The 24,557-nt window shown below is 40.5% G+C and overlaps 1 pseudogene; it reads left to right on the top strand.

Moving 5' to 3' along the window:
* Positions 1-3,439: 3,439 nt before the first annotated feature.
* Positions 3,440-3,987, top strand: LOC136168772 (protein lin-28 homolog A pseudogene; annotated as a pseudogene).
* Positions 3,988-24,557: the final 20,570 nt, after the last annotated feature.

Here is a 24,557-nt window from a genome sequence, read left to right as displayed (position 1 = left end):
AATTTACAGTCATATTATATATTCTTTAATAAATATTTTATTGGATGTGCATAGAATATCCATGATCCCTTAAGATTTAGGGGGAAGATAGCCAAGAAAAGACCCATAAGCCTTAAACTGCCAAAATCCCAGAAGATAATTTAAGCAATGCGTTAAGTAAGTAAGTTGACCTATTTCTCATTTTAAGGGCAGAAATAAAATTACCATTCATATGTAGGAAAAGGTTTCCTTCCATGCTAAGTATGAGTAATATTCACATAAAGCTTTCTCTTTCTTGAGAAATACTTCTAAGTTGAGCTAATTGTGCGTGAAAGAAACTCAGACAAATACAAAAGCACAACCATGAACAGTAATCATGTAGCAGGTCCTTGACTAACAAATCTAATCAATCCCTTTATGCTGCTCCTGAGATGCTGGGCACATTGTGGGAAAAGCAAGGGTTTTGAATTGATGATGACCAGTGTTTCCCTCCATTTTCTTCCAATTATAAGCAAGTGGGTGGCAGAGCTGGTAAAGAATATGCCTGCCAATGCAGGAGATGCAAGAGACACAGGTTTCATCCCCGTGTTGAGAAGATCTCCTAGAACAGGAAATGGCAACCTACTCCAGTATTCTTGCCTGGGAAATCCCATGGACAGAGGAGCCTGGCGGGCTACAGTCCATGGGGTTGCAAAGAGTCAGACACAACCAAGCAACACATGCACAGCTTTGGACGAGTGACTTAAACTCTTTGTACCTCGACTTGCTCATCAATAAAAACAGAGATGTTAAGAAGCAGTGTGAAGATTTGTTGCATGCATGTGTGCTCAGTCACTTCAGTCATGTCTGACTCTTTGCAATCCCGTGGACTCTAGCTCGCCAGGCTCCTCTATCCGTGGGATTTTCCCAGCAAGAATACTGAAGTGGGTTGAAGATTTGTTGCAAGTACCCAATAAGGTAACTTTAAAAACGCCTCGTACTCTAGTCAAGGTATTATAGGTGGTCACCAACCATAATATATTGTTCTTCCACAAAGTGTGTGGTTTCTAACAGGCATGGTGTTAGACTAAACTTTAGGACGTAAATGACAAGTTATTAAAAGATGACTACTATTATCTTATTTAATACTCGGTTACCTCCTACAGTAGAGATGCTAGCACTATCAGTAGTCTATAGGTCAGAAAACTGGACTTTAGAGAGATTAATGCACTTACCAAATTCAAAACATTCATACATGGCAGACACAGGACGGCATGCCAAAATCATCATGGGAAGACTGTGCTCCTAAAGTCATCACAAGGCGCCTTCTATAGAAGAAGCAAGTGGGTGGCACAGGTGTGTGTGTGTGTGTGTAATTAACTCAATGTACGCAAGAATTCAGTCTTGTTTCTGCTGAATAATGATATTGATTATATCTCACATTTATACAGCATATTTATATTTTATTGGGGTGTGCGTGTGTGTGTGTGTGTGTGCATAAAAGACAACCTTGCAGGGCAGGATTGAAGAAATCTCCTTCCTCATCTTTTAGGGGATAAAAGAAATTCTTAGAAAATGCAAGTAACTCTACTATATGTATGTGTACACACATACATATAGTAGAGTTACTTGCATTTTACTTGTGTGTAAATACACCCACACACACACATTATGTACTAAAACGGTGTCATTTTGCTTTTGAATAATTAACTATTCATCTCTCTAATGGGCTTCCCTGGGACTCAGATGGTAAAGAATCTGCTGGCAATGCAGGAGACCTGGGTTCCATCCCTGGGTCAGGAAGATCTCCAGGAGGAGTAATTCTCCAGTATTCTTGCCTGGATAATTCCACAGACAGAGGAGCTTGGAGGGCTACAGTCCATGGGGTCACAAAGAGTCAGAGATGACTAAGCATATATGCACAACAAGGAAAGTGTTATATATCACCCATTAGCATCGCATGTGGGAGGTTATTGCTGGACTGTGGACAGAAAGACCTGGCCAGTAGCTTCGTCTGAGTGTCTTATTAATCTTGCAGACTTAGGAGAATCATTTAAACATGCTCAGTGTCACCTTTTTAGCTAAACATGGATATAAAACTTTTACTTAGGTTTCTTACTTCACAGGGTGAAGATTACTTTGCTCTATCACCAGCAGGGATGACTCCTCAGGACTCCCTCGGACTCTTTCGAAACTAATTTAGTCCTCTTGCTTTCTAATCCCAATGCCTTGTATTTAGAATTTCCTGCCCTATCTATCATTTAGGACTGATTACTCAGTTAGACTGTCTTCACAGGTTGGTTTTCATTTTTCCCCAGCTACTCTGCCTTGGATTATTCTTCTCAAGGTTATGTTCTACAGCCTGAGGACACTTGCCATTCCCTTCTCAGCTCAGTCCTGAGGAAAATGTACGACAGCAAACTCAGACATCTGGGCTGCCTCTGGTTTGAGAGAATGATCCGGACATGCTAAATGAAAAAAAACAAAAAAAGAGAGAGAGAGATGAGAGAAGGGAAAGATGGGGAAAAGAGCAAAGTTCTGAAGTTAATGATAGACACCGAGGAAAATGCAGGTGCAGGTTGGCTGTACACTCCCCTGGGGAGGAGGTAAGAGCAGAATTTTCAGGAGACAGACGTGCTTTCAAATCTCACGTGACCCAGACATTTCCCATCCCAGCAGCCCAAAGATCACGAACAGACTTTATAAGAATTCTTGAAATGTCGCTGTCTCCTGTCTTCCTCTCCTCGTGTCTGTAATAACTGGAAAAAAATATGGTGGTAGTGGAAAGGCAAGGTGATTTGTTTAAAGGGAAATCTACTCTTCTCCCCCGAAAAAGTCACTCAGGTCTTAAAACTGTAATTATTACTAAGACCTAAATACAATGATCTAGAAATTTTTACATTTTTTACTTGAGTGGGCAGAATATAGGCAGATTCTATTTAAATTCAGATAACCCACTAGTCAAGTATGGATGTGAGAGTTGGACTATAAAGAAAGCTGAGTGCCGAAGAATTGATGCTTTTGAACTGTGGTGTTGGAGAAGACTCTTGAAGGTCCCTTGGACTGCAAGGAGATCCAATCAGTCCATCCTAAAGGAAATCAGTCCTGAATATTCATTGGAAGGACAGATGCTGAAGCTGAAACTCCAATACTTTGGCCACCTGATGCCTAGAATTGCCCCATTGGAAAATACCCTGATGCTGGGAAAGATTGAAGGCAGGAGGAGAAGGGGAGGACAGAGGATGAGTAGGCTGGATGGCATCACTGACTCAATGGACATGAGGTTGAGTAAACTCTGGGAGTTGGTGATGGACAGGGAGGCCTGGTGTCCTGCAGTCCACGGGGTCACAAAGAGCTAGACATGATTGAGCGACTGAACGGAACCCACTAGTAAAGAGTCAAAACATGAGGTCAGGGGACTTCTCTGGGGCCAGCAGCTGCCCGAGAAGGGGCCCAGGGCCGCAGGCTCAGCTGACTAACGATGGGCCCTGGGTCAAACCAGCAGGTGGCTGCGCCAAGAGGAGGCGGCCTCTGTAAGTGGCTCATCTTGCGCACGGGGTTCGGCTTCCTCTCCAGGACCTCCCACACAGGGTCACCTCCATCCCCCTGGTGGATGCCTATGTGGACCAGAGGAGGATGCACATGAGGGCTTCTGGGGCCTGAAGGAGGGTCAGGCCGTGGAGTTCACCTTTAAGAAGCCCGCCAAGGGCCTGGAATCTATCCGGGTCTGGGCCCTGGCTGGGTGTTGTGTATTGGGAGTGAAAGGTGGCCCAAAGGGCAGAATAAGCAAAAATGCAGATCAAAGGGAGAGAAGTGCTACAACAGCGGACGGCTAGACCATCAGCCAAGGAAGGAAAACCGCCACCCCGGCCCAAGAAGTGCCCGTTCTGCCAGAGCATCCACCATATGGTAGCCTCGTGCCCAGGGAAGGCCCAGCGAGCTCCCAGCTCCCAGGGAAAGCCAGCCTACCTTGGGGAGGAGGAAAGAGAGAGCCATAGCCCCGCCCTGCTCCCGGAGGCCCAGACCTGAGCCCTGGTGGGCGGGGCTATCCTTTTGCAATCAGAAGGTTTTCAGGAGCAGGCATCAATGGGCAGAGTGGAGAAAGTGGGGACAGGGTGGGCAGGGGGCAGCTGGTACTGCCATATAGCTCAGGCCACGGTCCACAGCATCCCCACCTCTTCCTTCTTGGTGGGAGGAAGGTGTAAGGCAGAGGAACTCCAATCATGCTCTGTGCAGATGCGCATGAGGGCTTTAGGGGTTATTCCCTGCATGCTTTATCTGAACCTTCATTCCCAGAATCTCCAGCTTTTGAAAATGGCCGGGTAGGGAAGTTGTTTTACTCTTAAAGAAGAAAATGGAATAATATTTCGTATACCAGAGTGAAAAGATTAAGAGGCCAAATTGATGCACCCAACTCACAAATCCTTTCCATCCTCAAGGAAATCAGTCCTGAATATTCATTGGAAGGACTGATGCTGAAGCTGAAACTCCAATACTTTGGCCACCTGATGCGAAGAACTGGCTCACTTGAAACGACCAGGATGCTGGGGAAAATTGAAGGCTGGAGGAGAAGGGGATGACAGAGGATGAGATGGTTGGATGGCATCACTGACTCAATGGACATGGGTTTGAGTAAACTTTGGAAGTTGGTGATGGACGGGGAGGCCTGGCATGCTGCAGTCCATGGGGTCACAAAGAGTCGGACATGACTGAGCGACTGAACTGAACTGAACTGAACCCAGAAGTCACTACATTCCCTGGGAGGAAACATCTCAGGGGGAGGCAGGGTTCTCCACATCTTCTCTCCTCATAACCCCCTCTTGGGATAGAATGCTGAGAACTGTCCCAAGTGCTGGGTTGTGATGACAGGCAAAAGGGGTGGTTGAGGAAACAACTGCAGACCTGCTGCTTCTAAGCTCATCCCCACCCCATTCTGGGCCAACACAGTTATATTTACTTGCTCCTTTGGGTGACTGTACCTTGGCTCCCACTTTCTCCAGGATGCCAAATGCACTAGCTGTGTGCGAACGATGTATCTTGTGCATTTTAACTTTTTTTTCATAATATAAATATTCAGGTTTTGTATTTTTGTGTATTTCAATCTAAGGCCCTCATTCCTGCACTGTGTTCTCAGGTACATGGGCAATTTCAGGGATAAGTTGGTAGCAGCTCTGGGTCTGCTCAGTAGGAATGCTTTTTGTTGCTGTATCACCAGAGAGAAAAACTATTTAGAGTGTACAGTCTATTGAACTACCTCCTTTTTGCTAATTAGAGCTGACTTTTCTGCCATAGTGTCCTGCTGAAACCTCTCCTTCTTCAGTGTCTCATGAGAGAAGAGGTTCTAACTGGGTTGCCCCATGGCTTGGTCTCCTTCCTTCTGAAAGATTGGATATTGGTCTGAATAGGAAAACATGGTGCAGAGAGGTTAGGAGAGGCTGGGCCAGGTAAAAGGCACAGAGAGGGGAAGTCAAGATTAGGCAAAAGTCAGAACAGATGGGAAAACAGTGGAAACAGTGACAGACTTTATTTTGGGGGTCTCCAAAATCACTGCAGATGGTAATTGCGGCCATGAAATATAAAAATACTTGCTCTTTGGAAGAAAAGTTATGACCAGTCTAGACAGCAAAGCAGAGATATTACTTTGCCAACAAATGTCCATCCAATCAAAGCAATGGTTTTCCCAGTAGTCATGTATGGATGTGAGAGTTGGACAATAAAGGAAGCTGAGTGCTGAAGAATTGATGCTTTTAAACTGTGGTGTTGGAGAAGACTCTTGAGAGTCCATTGGGCTGCAAGGAGATCCAGCCAGTCCATCCTTAAGGAAACCAGTCCTGAATATTCATTGGAAGGACTGATGTTAAAGCTGACACTCCAATACTTTGGCCATCTGATGTGTAGAACTGACTCATTTGAAAACACCCTGTTTCTGGGAAAGATTGAAGGCTGGAGAAGAGGATGACAGAGAATGAGATGGTTGCATGGCGTCACTGACTCGATGGACCTGAGTTTAAGTAAACTTCAGGGGTTGGTGATGGACAGGGAGGCCTGGCGTGCTGCAGTCCATGGGGTCACAAGAGTCAGACACAACTGAGCGACTGAACCAAACTAAACTGAAAGAAGCTATGTCAAAGTAGCCACAAAATTGTTTAATAGGAGGCAGATGAATGTAACTCCACATATACTGCTAGAAACAAAAGCTTTGTATGAAATCTTGAATTTATGGGGAGGGAGGGAGGGTAGAAAAGCATGTACCCATCTGTTCTTCCCCTCATCCCTTCTTCTCATTCCTGAATTTCAGGAGATACAGTCCCTTAGGCTTTGGTGACCCCATGTGGGCAGTATTTATTTGATGGCTGATTTTGCTCTGCCAGTTACCTCCTTTCCCATTTACTATCATTTTGTAACACACACACACTGGCCCTTTTCCCTTCTCTTTCTTTTCCTTGGCAATATACAATGAATAAAAACTTATTGGTAGTGAAAAAAGACAAAAAAAAAACCAAAACATGAGGTCTGAGTTTCAAACAAAGCTAAGGAAATGGTAATGAATGTAGGTGTAATGTAGTTGTGGTTCAAATTTGATGAGAATAAGCAGGAAATAGATTGATGTATCTGTGAAACATCACTTCTTTTGTTCAGTGTGATTTTGTGGCAGTCAACTCAACATGTTTTATAAGTTCTTCTAAGATGTACATTTTTATTTTTTGACACTTCTGAAATTGGGATGCATTTTAAAGCTGGCCACTTGAGTTACTTTAATTGGCATCTTTTTTAATGACACAAAATAGCAGTGCATCTTAAAACTAGCAGTATATTATAGTTAAAGAATTATGCTAATAAATGTATGGTGAATAAGCATTTAAATGGCACAGAAAGAGAAACCCTTACAATTCATTTTAAGGTTTCAAAGTTTCAATCAGTAGTTCCCAAACTTTGATGTACCTCAGAATCATTTTGAGGGCTCATTATAACACAAATTACTACCTCTTCCCACCAATTTCAGATTCAGCACCTTTACATTTAACGCTGATACTGCTAGTCTAAGAGCAACTGCCATAGGTCATTTGAAAAAAATTAATTTTTTAATCTCAGTGTTTACTACCATTGATTTAAAAATTTCAGTTAGACTTTTATGATGTCACACCTAGAAAATTAGCATTGCCTTCTAAATTTTTTCATTACTTCCATTCTCTTCTCATTCAGAACCATTTTTCCTGTAAAAAATAGTATTATCTATTAGTACTTATCTTCTCAAAGTATACACACACACACCCCCCTTCATTTACAATTGAAGACTGTCAGACCATAATCTTCCTGAGGTAAGGCTACTCCTTCAATGGTTTGACCCTAGATTTAGCCCAAGAAACTTTTGTCCACCAGTTCGTCCATATATCAGCTTCTTCCCAACCTTTGCACTGATTTTTTGTTGCTCATCTAGAACATAAAAGTCTATGTTAGTCCAACAGACAGCCTTACAGACTCAGCACTAACACCATCTCCTTCAATTTTCCCATGACTTCACTGAAAGAAACATTTACTACTTTAAAAAAAAAAATTTACTTCTTAATACGTGGTCCATTAACATTATTGTATAGTGTGTATTACATAGTCATTATGTGAGTTTTCTTATTTCTTCCCTCATTTAGACAATATCATTTCATGCTAAGATCATGTTTTATTTTATTATTTTCTTGAATGTTTAACAGAATCCTTGGCACATAGTTGGGACTCAATAAATGCTGTTACATGGAATCATATTGAAGTGAAGCTATATATCCTATTAAATTAGTGCTTTGGGGATAACATGTATTCAAGTGGTCATTATACACATATGGTTCTATTTAATTTAACCACAGTTTACTAAACATTATGTAGAAATTATTATCTGAGACATTGAAAAAAATAGAGGTGGAAAAATATGCAAGATCAATTAAGCAGTATGTGTATTTATTGAACACCTATAACATGTTGAGCACATCTGAGAACCTTTCAGAGTAAAAGGCTAATGATATTCTACCAAGCGGCAATGTTTGGAAGAAGCCTGTAAAATATTCTATTGAGTTAGAGCCTCAGTATTGCTTCTTGTAGTATTCCTCTGAGGTTTAAACAAAGAGCTATCCAAAAAGAATTAAATCATACTCACTGGGGCCAGAGGAAAGATGGTCCCCTCCAGACATGAAAGGAGGCAAGTGCATTTCAGAAATAAATGACTTTACATAGACACACAGGCCTCTTGAGGATGGAGCAGGCACTTCAGCTGGAAAGCTCTCAGACTAAATCAGATAGCAAAAGGTCACGACTGACAAAAAGGGAACCTCTTCTAATTTTTTTTTTTTTTTTTTACATATTTCAACCTTAAGAAGAAACTACTTCAAGCCTCTTAATGATTAACTCAGTTTCAAGTGTAAATTGAAAAATGATAGGCCAAGACATTGTTATGGTTCAGAAATTTGGTAAACACATACTTGGCTTCAATACTAGCATGGTTAATTAAATAAAGTATTTTATTTGAAAACTGCAAAGGAAAAAGGGAAAAATAAAGCTTAAGGCACATTATCTGCTGTTCCTAACATCTATCAAGATTCCTAGATGGATTTTACACGGCAGAGTATCTGAAGTAGCCTCAAAAAAGAGAAATCTATGGAAACGGAAAATTCTAGACATAGCTTTTCTAATTTATGTTGACCTAATTCTCCTCCAGGAATCCCTGTGTGTCTACTGTCTATTGTAGAAAAGCTCATCAACTAATAAAACTTGAGATTAAGAAAATTCACACAGCCAAATAATGGAAGTGTATATACGTAAACCTACTTCTCCCAGCTGTCAATTCTCTTTATCTGCCAGTCACCCCACCCTAAATTGCTAAGCATCACTCTTCTTCGTGTCTTCAACATTGAGTTATTTATTTTAAAATCTATGTTTCTTCAATTAGCACTAAATGCTTCATTTGAAGAAATGAGTCTTAATCAGGTTTCCAGAAGAGACCCTTGTGAGATTATGTCTATGTTATAATTCAGAGGATATCTGTCCTTCAATGAATCATTTAAATTATTATTGCAACTTGTACTCTACCCTTGTAAATAAATCTCTACCAACAATAATTTTAAAGTCAAAGGAACATGAAGTGTGACTGTTAAAGATTCAACACAGGAAACTTCAGAGTTAGAAAAAATTAAATTTTTATCTATCCCCCTATCTTAGCCCTTCATTCAAAATTAAATGCAACTATAAATTGTTCCAGGTAAAGTCAGTGTTTTACTCCTCACTCTGAGAAGTATGAAATAAAAATTAATTCAACTGAAAAGTCATCACTTAGATTTGGTTTTCTCTCTTAGAAATAGAATTGCCTTATAATCTTTTGATTGAAAGGGAGTATCACTTGAATATCAGACATGGTTTCTATAATCATTATATTTTCATAAAACTAAGTGTCTCCCATATTACAACATAAAAATTGACCTAAAAAAGCCCTACATTTCCCTATTTCTATCAGGAATAAAATGCAACTTGACGGATTTATTTGTGGGTGCTTTAATCTTCCACAGTAGTAAGCCTTTCGTGCACAGTTCTAAACAGTGAGGACAGAGTGGAAATTAAGGCCATGAGTTCTGGCCTCTGATTATTGGGGTTCAAATCCAACTCCACCCCACTCCCTGGATGTGTGACCTTTGCGGAAAGGTACTTATTCATTCTGTGCCTCAATCTTCCAACCTGTAGTATGGAGATAATTCTAATAGTACTAATCAACAAAGGATAAAAATAATTGATTACCTTTTTAAGATGCAATTTTTAAAATATTACATATGACATAAATCACTTACAGTTAGCCCTAACTCAGGATAAGGGCTTAGTAAATGAGTTTCTGGGCTTTCCAGGTGGCTCAGTGGTGAAGAATCCACCTGTCAATGCAGGAGCCAGAGGAGACAAGCGTGTGATCCCTTGGTCTGGGAGATCCCCTGGAGGTGGAAGTGGCAACCCACTCCGGTATTCTTGCTTGGATAATTCCACAGACAGAGGAGCCAGGTGGGCTACGAAGAGGAACCAAGGGAAATGAAGAGTTGAACATGACTGAGCATGCACACATGCATACATATTACTTCTATTTTTGCTGAAGTTTGCATTTATCTGGAAGTCTGAGATTATTGTACCATCCAGTTCTCTACCCCTCAGTAACAATGAAAAGGGTTTTATTCACTCAGCAAATGTGAGAATATATAAAGTTCAACGAAAATACAATTCCTGACCTCAGGGAATGTATAGGTTTTATGGAACGACAGACCAGAAGTGATAACTCAGTTTGTAAATTTTCATTTCTTCATTTACCAAAAAAAGAGTTGACCTATATTTATTTTAGTTCTTTTTCTCCTCTAAAGGGCTAGATTTTATGAACTAAGTTTATGTGTAAATAAGAGTTGTAGTTTTGTCCACCATAAATCTGTACCTCTGGGAATAAATGCAAGCATGAGTATGAAAATCTTTTCAAAGATATCCCTTTGGATTAATAGTAGAAATTTATTATCAATATAGAGTTCTATTATTTTTAATGATTTTAATTAACAATGATAATTATAATTTAATCAGATCTACCATTAAAATAGATTTTTAAAGTTATTCATTTACATAAAATAATAAATTCCATATAATTTAAATGGAGTTATAAAACAATACGGGCTTCCCAGAAGGCGGTAGTGGTAAAGAACCTATCTAAATGCAGAAGACATAAAAGACACAGGTTCGATCCCTGGGTTGGGAAGATCCCCTGGAAAAGGAAATGGCAAACCCACTCCAGTGTTCTTGCCTGGAGAATCCCATGGACGGAGGAGCCTAGTGGGCTACAATCCATGGGGTCACAAAGAGTCGGATACAGAGAAGAGAACAGAGTGATATCTTAAAGAACAATATAAAACTATATGTAGGTGGTGATATTGGGGGTCTGTTAGTGCTGGAAATATTGGATTCAACAAGATTAGATATAAGACCATTGCAATAGTCAAAATAAAAATAAATAAGTTTCATTCATGACAATAGTTAGCAAAAGGGAGATGCATTTGAAACATATTAACTAGATAGCATTGACCAGATTCAGAAGTTGGTTGAATGAGAAGGTAAGACAAGGTGGCATCACTGGATTAACTTCCAGTATTTTAACTTAAATAACTGCCTATTTGACAGTGCAATTCATGAACTATGCAACTTTTCAGGAAAGGAAATTTCTCATTCAAATACAGGCTATATAAATTTTGGACAAAGTGATATCCTATTGGTAGGACTATTTTTCAGTCAAGAGAATTTGAGTTGATGATGCTGGCAATTTATAAATAAAAAAGATACAACCATAACCATAGAACATATAGGAGGACCAGAATAACATAGAAGTAAATAAACTTTTTGTCTATTCTTATAGAGGCCTAAAATAAGCTAGGGTAGGTCACTGCATAAGTTTTGAGCTCTATTTTCTGAGGGTTCAACCTTACCGTGGTGAATAGTGGAATTAATACAGTTCTATGCACAAAACTAATGCTCAGTATATTTTGTTAAGTGAAAGAACACGTACTCTAACATGGGTCTGAGTCAGACTAGAGAGATTGAACTCAGCTGTCATCACCAATAAAGATAACAGGGATTTCAGAGGGGAGAGAAATTGAAGGAAGGGGAACCTATTTGAGGGTCTAACACCAAGGAGGTTGGGCCTCAACGCTTCAATGCAAGTCAAGCAACATACTGGCCTAAGAGAAGGGGCTGGGCAGGATGACAGGTTGCTGAGAAAACAGCCTTTATGCAAAGGTTGTTGGTAGCTATTTTAATCCCTAACACACAGATTATCTGAAGAAAACAAAGATATTCTTATCCCTATCTCAATCTCAAGCAGAAAAGAAATTTCTTCAATGTGGCCATGCTTGGATTTCATTGACTCGGGACCTGAAATGGAAGGAGACTCCAGTAGGAGGCAAATCTGCCAGCAACTGTTAGGAGCTGAAGTAGGCAGATGCCGACATACGGGGGTCCTAGAAGTTCACTGTTCTCAAAAAGGGATTTTTGTGGGGGAAAAATAAATTGTTTTCAAAGCTCTAGAAAACAGTGTCCAAAGGGAAAAGAGAATAAAAATGAAAGAGCTAACAAAAAAAATTATAATAACAAACATTCCTTGAAAATTCTTACTAAAGTCAGGTTTCTCAAGAGATTGTGCCTGTCAGCTCTTATGAATGATCTATAGTGTGACTGTCTATATAAAATCTGAAGATCTGTAAATAGGAAAGAAAATAGTGTCATACCAGCTATCAACCTGGAGTGAGAGGGCAGAATCTTCATGCACCTTTCAGAGCCTTCTCCAAAATAAAAGAAGGACTAATAACTTGAGAAACAGAAATGTGCTTTAAGATGATCATGTCTACGTGCTGTGCTATGCTGGGCTTAGTCGCTCAGTTGTGTCCGACTGTTTGTGACTCCAGGGACTGTAACCTGCCAGATTCCTCTGTCCGTGAAATTCTCCAGGCAATGACGCTGGAGTGGGTCGCCATGCTCTCCTTCAGGGGATCTTCCCAACCCAGGGATCGAACCCAGGTCTCCTGAATTGCAGGCAGGTTATTTACCATCTGAGCCAACAGGGAAGCCTTCATTTCTATGTACGGGCATATTTGAATATTTTGTATAATTTCTGTTGTCATTTTTTTAATTTACAAAACTGTATACATTTACTATAAGAATATAATTTAACAAATATCAATACAAAAATAAAGATGTGGAAATTAAATATACCTAGGGGCTTTCCAGGTGATGCAGTGGTAAAGCATCCACCTGCCAATGCAGGAGATGCAGGAGATGCGGATTTGCTTCTGGATTGGGGAGATCCCCTGGAGGAGGAAATAGCAACCTGCTCCAGTACTCTTGATGGACAATCCCATGGGCGGTGGAGCCTGGCAGGGTACAGTACACGGGGTCACAAAGATTTGGACAAGACTGAGTATGCACACCGGAGAAGGCAATGGCACCCCACTCCAGTACTCTTGCCTGGAGGATCCCATGGATGGAGGAGCCTGGTGGGTTGCAGTCCATGGGTTCACTAGAAGTCAACACAGGACTGAGTGACTTCACTTTCACTTTTCACTTTCATGCACTGGACGAGGAAATGGCAATCCACTCCAGTATTCTTGCCTGGAGAATCCAAGGGACGGGGCAGCCTAGTGGGCTGCCGTCTATGGGGTCGCACAGAGTCGGACACGACTGAAGCGACTTAGCAGCAGCAGCAGCAGAGCATGCACACACATATTTCTAATATGGAAATAACAGTTAAGATACTGGATTTGATTCCTCAAGTCATAAAATAGTGAAAATATAAATTATTAGTGAATTCATATAGTAGATATAGTTTATATTTTTCAAGCTAAGTGTATCATGAATATATTCACATATTGTATATATTCTATATTCTTTTATTGTATTATTTTTATAAGTAACTTTCTATGAACATACAACTTATTTTACTCTTTTGCTTCAGACATTTAAGTTAACTCCCATTTCTCCAAAGAGAGCTGCAATGAACATTATTATTTCTAAATCTTTTTTCATATCTATGATTATTTCTGAAAAATAAATCAGTATAATTTAGACTTTTTGTCTCACCAATTATGTAGGCTATCATTTTTTCACAAATTCAAAATGCATTTTTATCATATACTAAATTAGAATATACATTTATCTGTATTTTTATAGGAGACTGTGAGGGTTTAGATTGTATATATCTTTTTAAATGTATGATATGATAGCCCATAGACTTCCCTGGTTCAGTTCAGTTCAGTTCACTCACTCAGTTGTGTCCAACTCTTTGCGAACCCTTGAACTGCAGCACGCCAGGCTTCCCTGTCTATCACTAAATCCCAGAAAGTACTCAAACTCATGTCCATCAAGTTGATAATGCCATCCAGCCATCTCATCCTCTGTCGACCCCTTCTCCTGCCTTGAATCTTTCCCAGTATCAGGGACTTTTCAAATGAGTCAGTTCTTCACATCAGGTGGCCAAAGTATTGGAAACTCAACTTCAGCATCAATCCTTCCAATGAATATTCAGGACTGATTTCCTTAAGGATGGACTGGATGGATCTCCTTGCTGTCCAAGGGACTCTCAAGAGTCTTCTCCAACATTGCAGTTCAAAGGCATCAATTCTTTGGCGCTCAGCTTTCTTTATAGTCCAACTCTCACATCCATACATGACTACTGGGAAAACCATAGCTTTGACTAGATGGACTTTTGTTGGCAAAGTAATGTCTCTGCTTTTTTAAATGTTGTCTAGGTTGGTCATAGCTTTTCTTCCAAAAAGCAAGCATCTTTTAATTTCATGGCTGCAATCACCATCTGCAGTGATTTTGGAGCCCCAAAAGAGTAAAGTCTCTCATTGTTTCCATTATTTCCCCATCTATTTCCCATGAAGTGATGGAAACAGATGCCATGATCTTAGTTTCCTGAAAGTTATTTTAAGCCAACTTTTTCACTCTACTTTTTCAGTTTCACCAAGAGTCTCTTTAGTTCTTCTTCACTTTGTGCCATAAGGGTCGTGTCATCTGCATATCTAAGGTTAATGATATTTCTCCTGCAATCTTGATTCCAGCTCATGCTTCATCCAGCCTGGTATTTCACATGATGTACTCTGCATATAAGTTAAATAAGCAGGGTGACAATATACAGCCTTGATGTACTCCGTTCCCGATTTGGAACCAGTCTGTTGTTCCATGTTCATTCCTAACTGTTTCTTCTTGACCTGCATACAAATTTCTCAGGAGGCAGGTCAGGTGGTCTGGTAATCCCATCTCTTGAAGAATTTTACACAGTTGGTTGTGATCCTCACAGTCAAAGCTTTGGTGTAGTCAATAAAGCAGAAATATATGTTTTCCTGGAATGCTCATGCTTTTTTGATGATACAACAGATGTTGCAATTCTATCTCTGGTTCCTCTGCCTTTTCTAAATCCAGCTTGAACATCTGGAAGTTCATGGTTCACATACTGTTGAAGTCTGGCTTGGAGAATTTTAAGCATTACCTTGCCAGTGTGTGAAATGAGTGCAATTGTGCAGTAGTTTGAACATTCTTTGGTATTGCCTTTCTTAGGGATTGGAATGAAAACTGACCTTTTCCAGTCCTGTGGCCACTGCTGAGTTTTCCAAATTTGCTGGCATATTGAGTACAGCACTTTCACAGCATCTTCTTTCAGGATTTGAAATAGCTCAATTGGAATTCTATCATCTCCACTAGCTTTGTTCATAGTGATGCTTCCTAAGGTCCACTTGACTTTGTATTCTGGGATGTCTGGCTCTAGGTGAGTGATCACACCAGAGTGGTTATCCAGGTCATGAGATCTTTTTTTGAATCTTTCTTCTGTGTATTCTTGCCACCTCTTCTTAATATCTTCAGCTTCTGAAGATTCAGAAAGAATCTTAGGATTCTTAATATCTTCAGCTTCCATAAATTCAGCCATTCCAGGCCATAAATTCAGCCAATCCAGTCCAGATTCCTAAAATGTCAATGTTCCCTCTTGCCATCTCCTGTTTGACCACTTCCAATTTTCCTTGATGCATGGACCTAACATTCCAGGTTCCTATGCAATACTGCTCTTTACAGCATCAGACTTTACTTCCATCACCAGTCACCTCCCCAACTGGGTGCCGTTTTTGCTTTGGCTCCATCTCTTCATTCTTTCTGGAGTTATTTCTCCACTGATCTCTAGTAGTATATTGGGCACCTACTGACCTGGGGAGTTCATCTTTCAGTGTCCTATCTTTTTACCTTTTCATACCATTCTTGCAGTTCTCAAGGCAAAATAACAAAGTGGTTTGCCATTCCCTTCTCCAGTGGACCACATTCTGTCAGAACTCTCCACCATGACCCATCCATCTTGGGTGGCCCTACATGGCATGGCTCATAGTTTCATTGAGTTAGACAAGGCTGTGGTCCATGTGATCAGTTTGATTAATTTTCTGTGGTTATGGTTTTCATTCTGTCTGCCCTCTGATGAATAAGGATAAGAAGTTTATGGAAGCTTTCTGATGGGAGAGACTGACTGAGGGGGAAACTGGATCTTATGGTGATGGGCGAGGCCATGGTCAGTAAATCTTCAATCCAATTTTCTGTTGATGGGTGGGCTGTGTTCCCTCCCTGTTTGACCTGAGGCCAAGCTATGGCGGAGGTAATGAAGATAAGATAAGGCTTCCTTCAGAAGGCCCGATGCAGCACTGGTGCACTCAGTGCCCCGGACCCCGCAGCAGGCCACTGCTGACCCACGCCTCTGCCGGAGACTCCTGGACACTCACCGCCAAGTCTGGCCCAGTCTCTTGCGGGGTCACTGCTCCTTTCTCCTGGGTTCCGGTGCACACAAGGCAACCTCCTCCAGGAGGGCTTATGCCACACCCCGGGCTGCTGCAGCCAGAGCCCCTGCCCCGCCGCAGGCCACTGCTGACCCGCGCCTCCGCAGGAGACGCTCCAACACAGCTCCGCTCGGTCTCTGTGGGGCCTCTGGGCCTGGGGCGCACAAGGTTGCTTCAGCCCTCCAAGTGCCTCTGGCGGGAATCGGGTTTGATTCTAAATGCCTTTTTGCCCCTCCTACCATCTTGCTGGGGCTTCTTTGCCCTTGGATGTGTGGTATCTTTTTTTTGGTGGAATCCAGCATTCTCCTGTGGATGACTGTTCTGCAGTAGGTTGTAATTTTTGAGTTTTCATAGGAGAAGATGAGTGCACGTCCTTCTACTCCACCATCTTCCTCCCACCAGGGTCCTAGACGAGATTTTCACTGTGCCATTAACTTTGAAAGCTTGTACAGTGTTATCCAGAAGAAGGATGTTGCAAACCACCTCTGTATGCTGTCTATATCAGGCCAACTCTGATGCGCACATTGTAGGTTCCGCCAGCAGGCAATCAGAAACGTGAGGTCATTACTGCTCACACAAGGTCTTCGTGTCCCAGCTGCATCCTCCGAGCTGGTGAAGGAAAGCCTGGAGGCCCCCCGGGGACTCCGTCAGTGTCTGCCCGGCAGCCTGCACCAGGGCCCCAGGCTGCAGCACCACCTCCTGCACCTCCTTCCAGGATGAGCTAATCCAGCCCGAAGCAGCGTCACAGGGTGCCCTGATCCCGCCCCGGAGACCCCAGAGTCCTGAGAGAATGGACTTCTCTGGTTGCTCAGTGGTAAAGAATCTGCCTGCCAATGCAGGAGATGTGGCTTTGATTCCTGGGTTGGGAAGATCCCTTGAAGAAGGAAACAGCCCCCCACTCCAGTATTCTCACCTGGAAAATCCAGTGGACAGAAGAGCCTGGTGGGTTACAGTTCATGGGGTCACAAGAGTCAGACATGACTTAGTGACTAAACAACCACCACTTACATTGTTGGTGTAAATTGGTACAGCCACTATGGAAAACGGTACGAAGTTTCCTTTAAGAAAATAAAAGTAGGGCTACCATATGATCCACCAATCCCACTCCTGTGTATATATCCAAAAACCAAAAATTCTGATTTGAAAATATACATGCACCCCAGTAATTATAGCAGCATTATTTATAACAGCCAAGACAGGGGCATAACCTGAATGGATAAAGAAGATGTGGTATGTATCTATGTATGTACATATATAAGGGAATATGTGTGTGTGTGTGTGTGTGTGTGTATGTGTGTGTATATCTCATGAAATACTACATAGCCATAAAAAAGAATGTGTGGACCTAGAGATCATCATATTAAATGAAGTAAATCAAAGACAAATGTTAGATATTAGTTACATGAAGAATCTAAACAAAATGATACAAATGAACTTATTTACAAACAGAAACAGACTCTCAGACATAGAGAAAAAAATAAACATATTTCCCAAAGGAGAAGGGGATGGGGATAAATTAGGAATTTGGAATTAGCAGATATAAACTACTCTATTAGATGAACAATAAGATCCTAATAGCACAGAGAACTGTATTCAATATCTTTTAATAATCTATAATGAAAATAACCTAAAAATTATACATATATGTACAACTAAGTCACTTTCCTGTATACTTGAAACATTGTAAATCAACTATATACTTCAATAAATAAATAGCTAAGCAGTTTAAACAAATAGCGGTGATAGACAGTAATACATATGATTCACTAACATTCACATGCCTCGTTTTTATAGGAACATGAAACAGCATAGAATTTAACCTTTGCCTTGGCTGTTAACTCAGCCTCTGTGACCTTTAACCTAACACACACTGGCCAGCCCACAGCTGTGGGTCTAACTTCCTATGGCCCAACTTCTTTTTCTTCCCGTTGTAATGGTGGCCAGTATCTCCCCAACAGCCTCAGGGGTGTCTATGAGTTCCCCATACTCGCTTGAGAGCCCCCATTCACCAGGATAACCACAAAAGAGCCCCACATCCTACTGGGCAGCCACTCCCAGGATTTCCTCTGCAACTTTCAGGGTCACGCCACCACTTTCTGGGCCCTCATTAGTCAGTGGCTACGCTCAGGTTACACCTGTACCTTTCAGGCCCCACACGTTAGTGAACGACCCCACAACTTTCCATGCCTGTATCATATCCCGACATCTTGGTGCTCATGGGAGTGTCCTCGGTCTCCTGGCCGCTCTGCCACTTGCTGGGCTGCACCCTACAGGCCTGCAGGCCCTGTGCTGGCCCAGCTTTAAGACCAAAGAAAAGCCCAGAGTCAGTAACAGAGATGTCAGTGGTTAATGGAAGGGGCAGCTTACCTGTCTTAAAGCAAGGTCCTGGAATGATGGTGTGGACACTGGGCAGGACGTGGCAACAGGCTTTGCTTCTGGCTAGAGGTGGTTACTCAGAGAAGGCGATGGCATCCCACTCCAGGACTCTTGCCTGGAAAATCCCATGGACGGAGGAGCCAGGTGGGCTGCAGTCCATGGGGTCGCTACCCAAGTCAGACACGACTGAGCGACTTCACTTTAACTTTTCACTTTCATGCACTGGAGGAGGAAACGGCAACCCACTCCAGTATTCTTGCCTGGAGAATCCAAGGGACAGGGCAGCCTAGTGGGCTGCCGTCTATGGGGTCGCACAGAGTCGGACACGACTGAGCGACTTAGCAGCAGCAGCAGCAGCAAAGGTGGTTACCGGTTGTAAGGGGAATTGACAACAGGTTGGCTCATCAGTTACCAGGGGAACTAGCAGAGGAGCACGAGCCTCACCGCCCCTTTGACAAGCTCTGCAGGTGGAAATGTTCAAATCTAAATGCTAGAACAATCACTACCTGGGGTAGAAGCAAATGTGTAGGAAGGTCAGTCGTGTGAGTATGGTGAGCGTGAAGCAGGCACTGGTCTACCAGGGGATGTACAGAGGGTAAGATGTACACCCATCTTGGGTGGCTAGATCATGCAACATTTAAACATAAATCCCAGTGAGGGTAATTTCAATATCTAAGAAATAAATAAGGAGAAATCTATAGAGGTCTGCAAGACTTATTTTATACAAACTGTCAATGTAAGATGAGAACAATTTTCAATCATAGTAAGAAGCTGGAGTTGGATGTCATTGTGGCCTCTCTTCTGATTGCACATTTATCAGATTACTTAGCTAATCCACCCAACTGTGTATCTTCTAAATATAAAGTGAATGAAGTCACAACTAGGAAATACCTTTACTCAAGACTTTTTTTTGTTTTTCTCTTTTTTAGCCTTATTCCATTTTTTGCATGAAATATTAACCTAAAAATTTTAATAAAAACAATTCAGAGTGTGACAAAAAAGTGAAAGCTATCTATAGGGATCAATTATTCATATTTATTCTTTTAGACTCTTCATGAACATGTTTTGCAAAATATGTGAAAGAATTAAAGAAAAACAAAGCAATTTTCTCCAAACTTGAGCAGATATCTCGAAATGGATAACTATTCTTTAAATTTCTCTATCCTCACTACCATCTCTAATTTACATATATATGGCTTTTAATAATTTTTCTTAAATCACAGTTCTGCTAAAGTGACGCATTTGCTCAGAAATCTGCACTCACCCCCATCGACAATTTTCAACTAACCAGCCTGTTATTTATCTCCCTCTTTAATCTGTCTGTAACCCAAATCTTCGAAGTCATTTCCTCAAGTGTCTTTTTTCTCTTCTGCCTGAATCACTAGCTCTGTCTACACTTCCTGTCTTTCTCACCTCCAAGCCTCGGGCCCACACAAGGAATGCTTTTCCCCTCCTTTTGCCAGCCCTTGAAGTCCACCTAGCTCCTGTTGTCTTCCTGAATCCATTCCTGATTTATTTATTCAAAAGTAAATTTTCCTTCCACTAGTATATACACATTAATTGCTATATTTCAATTAATTTATCTTTATATTTTAGCTTCTGTTTTATTTTACACTTGGTAAGGAATAAAAAGAAAATGGCATGAAAATGTCATTCTTAGATTCTATGTAAATGATAAACAGAAGCTGGGCTTGTTTAATTCTCAAACATAAAAATAATAAAACTGTTATAAAGCCATTACAACAATTTATAGATAAGAAAACTGGAGTAGAAGTAAAATAATCTGAACTTTGTTTTGAATTAGAAATTAGTAAAGCCAATCTGGGGCTTCCCAGGTGGCACCAGTGGTAAAGAACCCACCTGTCAACGCAGGACATGGATGCAGGTTTGATCCCCGGTCAGGAAGATCCCCTGGAGGAGGGCATGCCAACCCACTCCAGTATTCTTGCCTGGAGAATCCCACGGACAGAGAAGCCTGGTGGGCAACAGTCCATGGGTTTGCAAAGAGTTGGACAGGACTGAAGCGGCTAAGCATGCGCACAAAGCCAATCTACAACGCACTCTCTATGATCTACTGTATCACAGTACTTCAGTTTTGAGAAATATGTATAAAAGTAATGCAAAACTTAAAGGACTATTGGATTCAATGTATTATTATTCTTTATTGACATTTTTATTCCTTTTTATATTTTTTATTGAATTATATTTGATGTGCAGTATAAGTTTTGGTGGTACAGCATAGGGATTCACAATTTTTAAAATTCATATTACATTTATAGTTATAAAATATTGTCTATATTCCTTGTGTTATACTATACATCTTTATAACTTATTTATTTTATACATAGTAATTTATACAGGTTACTATGTATATTTAAATATTTACTATTTAATAAATTTACTATGTATATTGAAATTTGTGTAAATTTGTATAATTAACTCCTACCCCTATCTTGACTGACCCTCCACACACACTGGTAACCACCTCTTTGTTCTCCATATCCATGAGTCTTTTCTGTTTATTTGCTTTATTATTTTATGTTCCACACATAAGTGAAATCAGCTGGTGTTTTTTCTTTCTCGATCTGACTTATTCCACTTAGCATAATATGCTCTCAGCCCATGCATATTGTCACAAAGTGTAAGATTTCATTCTTTTGATGGTTCAGTACTACTTCATTGTATACATTTATCACATTTTCCTTGTCTGTCTATCAGTGGACAATAGATTGCTTCCATCTCTTGGCAATTGTAAATAAAACTGTTATGAACACTGAGGTTCATATATCTTTTCAAATTAGTGGTTTTGGATGTTTTTGTATGAACAGCTAGGAGTGGATTTTTGAGTGATCTGGTAGTTCTATTTTTTTTAGTTTTTGGAAACACTTCCATACTATTTTCCACAGTACCTTCACCAATTAACCCCCACCCATAGTGTGTGAGCGTTCCCTTTCCTCCACATCCTTGCCAACACTTGTTACTTGTGATCTTTCAGATGCTAGTCATTCTGACAGGTGTGAGGTTTAATGGTTTTAATTTGCATTTCTCTGATAATTAATCAAAATGAGTGTCTTTTCATTTGCCTATTGACCAACTATTTGTTCTTTTTGGAAAATGTCTATTCAGGTCTTCTGTCCATTTTTCATCAGGTTGTTTGTGGTTTTGACATTGATTAGTATGAGCTGTTTGTATATTTGGGTATTAATCTCTCCCTGGCCGTATCATTTCTTTCTCCCATTCTATAGGTTGTCTTTTTGTTTTGTCTATGGTCTTCTTTTCTCTGCAACAGCTTTAAGTTTAATTAGGTCCCATTTGTTTAGCTTTGCTTTTGTTTTCTTTGCTTTACAAGACAAAGCAAAAAAAAAACAAACAGTTTTGCTACAATTTATGTCAAAGAGTGCCCTGCTTTTGTTTTCTTCTACAAGATTTATGGTTTCTGATTCTTTAATTCATTTTTGGATGGTCTTTTTTTAAAATTTAAATTATTTATTTTTAATTGGAGGATAATTGCTTTCCAGTACTGTGTTGGTTTTTGCCACATATCAACATGAATCAGCCATCAGTGTACATATAGCTCCTCTCTCTGTAACGTCCCTCCCACCCCATCCCACCCCTTAGATTGTCACAGAGCATCAGATTTGAGCTCCCTGAGTCATGCAGCAAATTTCCACTGGCTATCTGACTTTGCACATGATAATGTAGCTGTTTCCATGCTATTCTCTCCACCCGTCCCACCCTCTCCTTCCCCCTGTGTCCACAAGTCTATTCTCTACTTCTGCATCTCCACTGCTGTCCTGCAGATAGGTTCATCAGCACCCTCTTTTTAGATTCCCTATACATGTGTTAATATATGACATTTGTGCTTCTCTTTCTGACTGACTTCATTCTGTATAATAGGCTCTAGGTTCTTCCACATCATTAGACCTGAGTCAGGTGCATTCTTTCTTGTGGCTGCATAATATTCCATTGTGTCGACGTTCCACAGCTTCTTTATCCATTCCTCTGTCAATGGACATCTAGGCTGCTTCCATGTCCTAGCTATTGTAAATAATGCTGAAATGAACACTGGTGTACATGTGTCTTTTTAAATTACAGATTGCCTAGGGTATATATGCCCAGTACCAATATGGGATCGCTGTCTCATATGGCAGTTTTATTCATAACTTTTAAATTTCCATACTCTCTTCCATAGTGGCTGTATCAGTGTAGAGTTTATTTTTGTATACACTATTAGCGAATGGTCTAATTTCATTCTTTTATATGTAGCTGCCCAGTTTTCCCAGCACCACTTATTGAAGAGACTGTCTTTTCTGCATTGTATATTCTTGCCTTCTTTGTAGTACATTAATTGACCATATATGTATGGGTTTATTTTTGGAATTTTTATCCTGTTCCATTGATACATGTGTCTGTTTTTATGCCAGTACCATAACTCCTTTGATAACTGTTGCTTTGTAGTATAGTCTGAAGTCAAGGAGTGTGATTTGTTTAATTCTGTTCTTTCTCAAGATCGTTTTCACTCTTTGGGGTCTTTCATGTTTCCATACAAATTTTAAGATTATTGGAAAACTGTTCTTGGTATTTTGTTAGAGATTGCATTGACCATTCTTATTTGGTCTATTTTTTCTCCATTGTTTTTTATTTCACTCACCTGTCCTCACATCCCTATCTTTTTTCTCCCCTCTTTCTGTCTCTGTCTGTCTCTCCACCCCTTTCAATACCAAATGTGGATATTTCAAGATCACCACCTTTCCTTTCTTGAACTTTAGAAATTGTCTTGTGTTTAAACTCTGAGACCTACCCATGAAAATCTCTCTTTATCTTTCCTCACCTCATTTACAAACTGACCATCTCAATTCAAACTGCACTGAATACTTGTAGGATACTTGGCACTGACTTAGACCATTACTGTTGCTGAAATTCTCAGAGGGACATGTTGGCTAGGTTCTGTAAAGGATTTGCTAAGAACAGTGTTTTGTGTGAGCAAGTCCATTCCTTCCCTTTACAGCAGCTCAGCAATCCTTCCTTAATTCCTGGAATATATCCACTTCACATTCTTTCTTTTCAGTGTATCATCATTCTATCACGCTATCTCCCTTTTCTCTCCAGTTTGTCTGTCTCCTCTCTACCTCCTGGCTCATGCCATTCATCAACCAACTTTACTGGTTCATTCTTCATCCCTGTTCACATTCATTAATCTACTGATGGTGGCCTAGGACTTGAGAAGGACTCAATGTGTTCCAACAAAGCCATACTAAAAGCTGACTTTTTCTGATTTCAACCACTGCTCAGATGAGGAAATGTTGAAACCCACAGGATTTAGCTATCATCACTGATGTTAGTAATTACTTCTTTTCTCCCCAACAGACTTGTGTTATTTCTGTTGACAATATCTGAGGTCCACACATTATCCCATTAGAACTCATATTACTGTTTAGATGGTGGAGAAATTGTCAACTTTTTTGGATTCACACATATGTGGAAGGAATCTGTGTGAGCACTGGATTGATAGCTAAAATAATTGATCTCAAATTCCTGTTTTATCCTGCGTAATCTTTCAGAGCCACCATGTTTTTAATCTCTAAAATGGAGTTGCTACAAAAGTCTCCCTTAAAGGAAAACTGTAAGGGCTGAACTGATACAATATATATGAAAGCACCTAGGACAAGGTCGTATGTTTTCATTGATCCTTTATATCTTCCTAACATTCCTTCTCTCTAAATCTGTTTTCCAATAGCCTGCCCAAGACGGAGAAGATCTTTGACATTCTCAGAATATATGCATGTTTTCAGATCAGTCATTAGAATATACTTTAGAGGAACTTACATATTAGGTTAAGAAATTGCAGCCCTATTCTATAGGCAATATATG

The sequence above is a fragment of the Muntiacus reevesi genome, chromosome 5 (genome assembly GCF_963930625.1).
Source record: "Muntiacus reevesi chromosome 5, mMunRee1.1, whole genome shotgun sequence".
In the NCBI taxonomy this organism is placed as follows: domain Eukaryota; kingdom Metazoa; phylum Chordata; class Mammalia; order Artiodactyla; family Cervidae; genus Muntiacus; species Muntiacus reevesi.
This window is presented reverse-complemented; position numbering and strand designations above follow the sequence as displayed.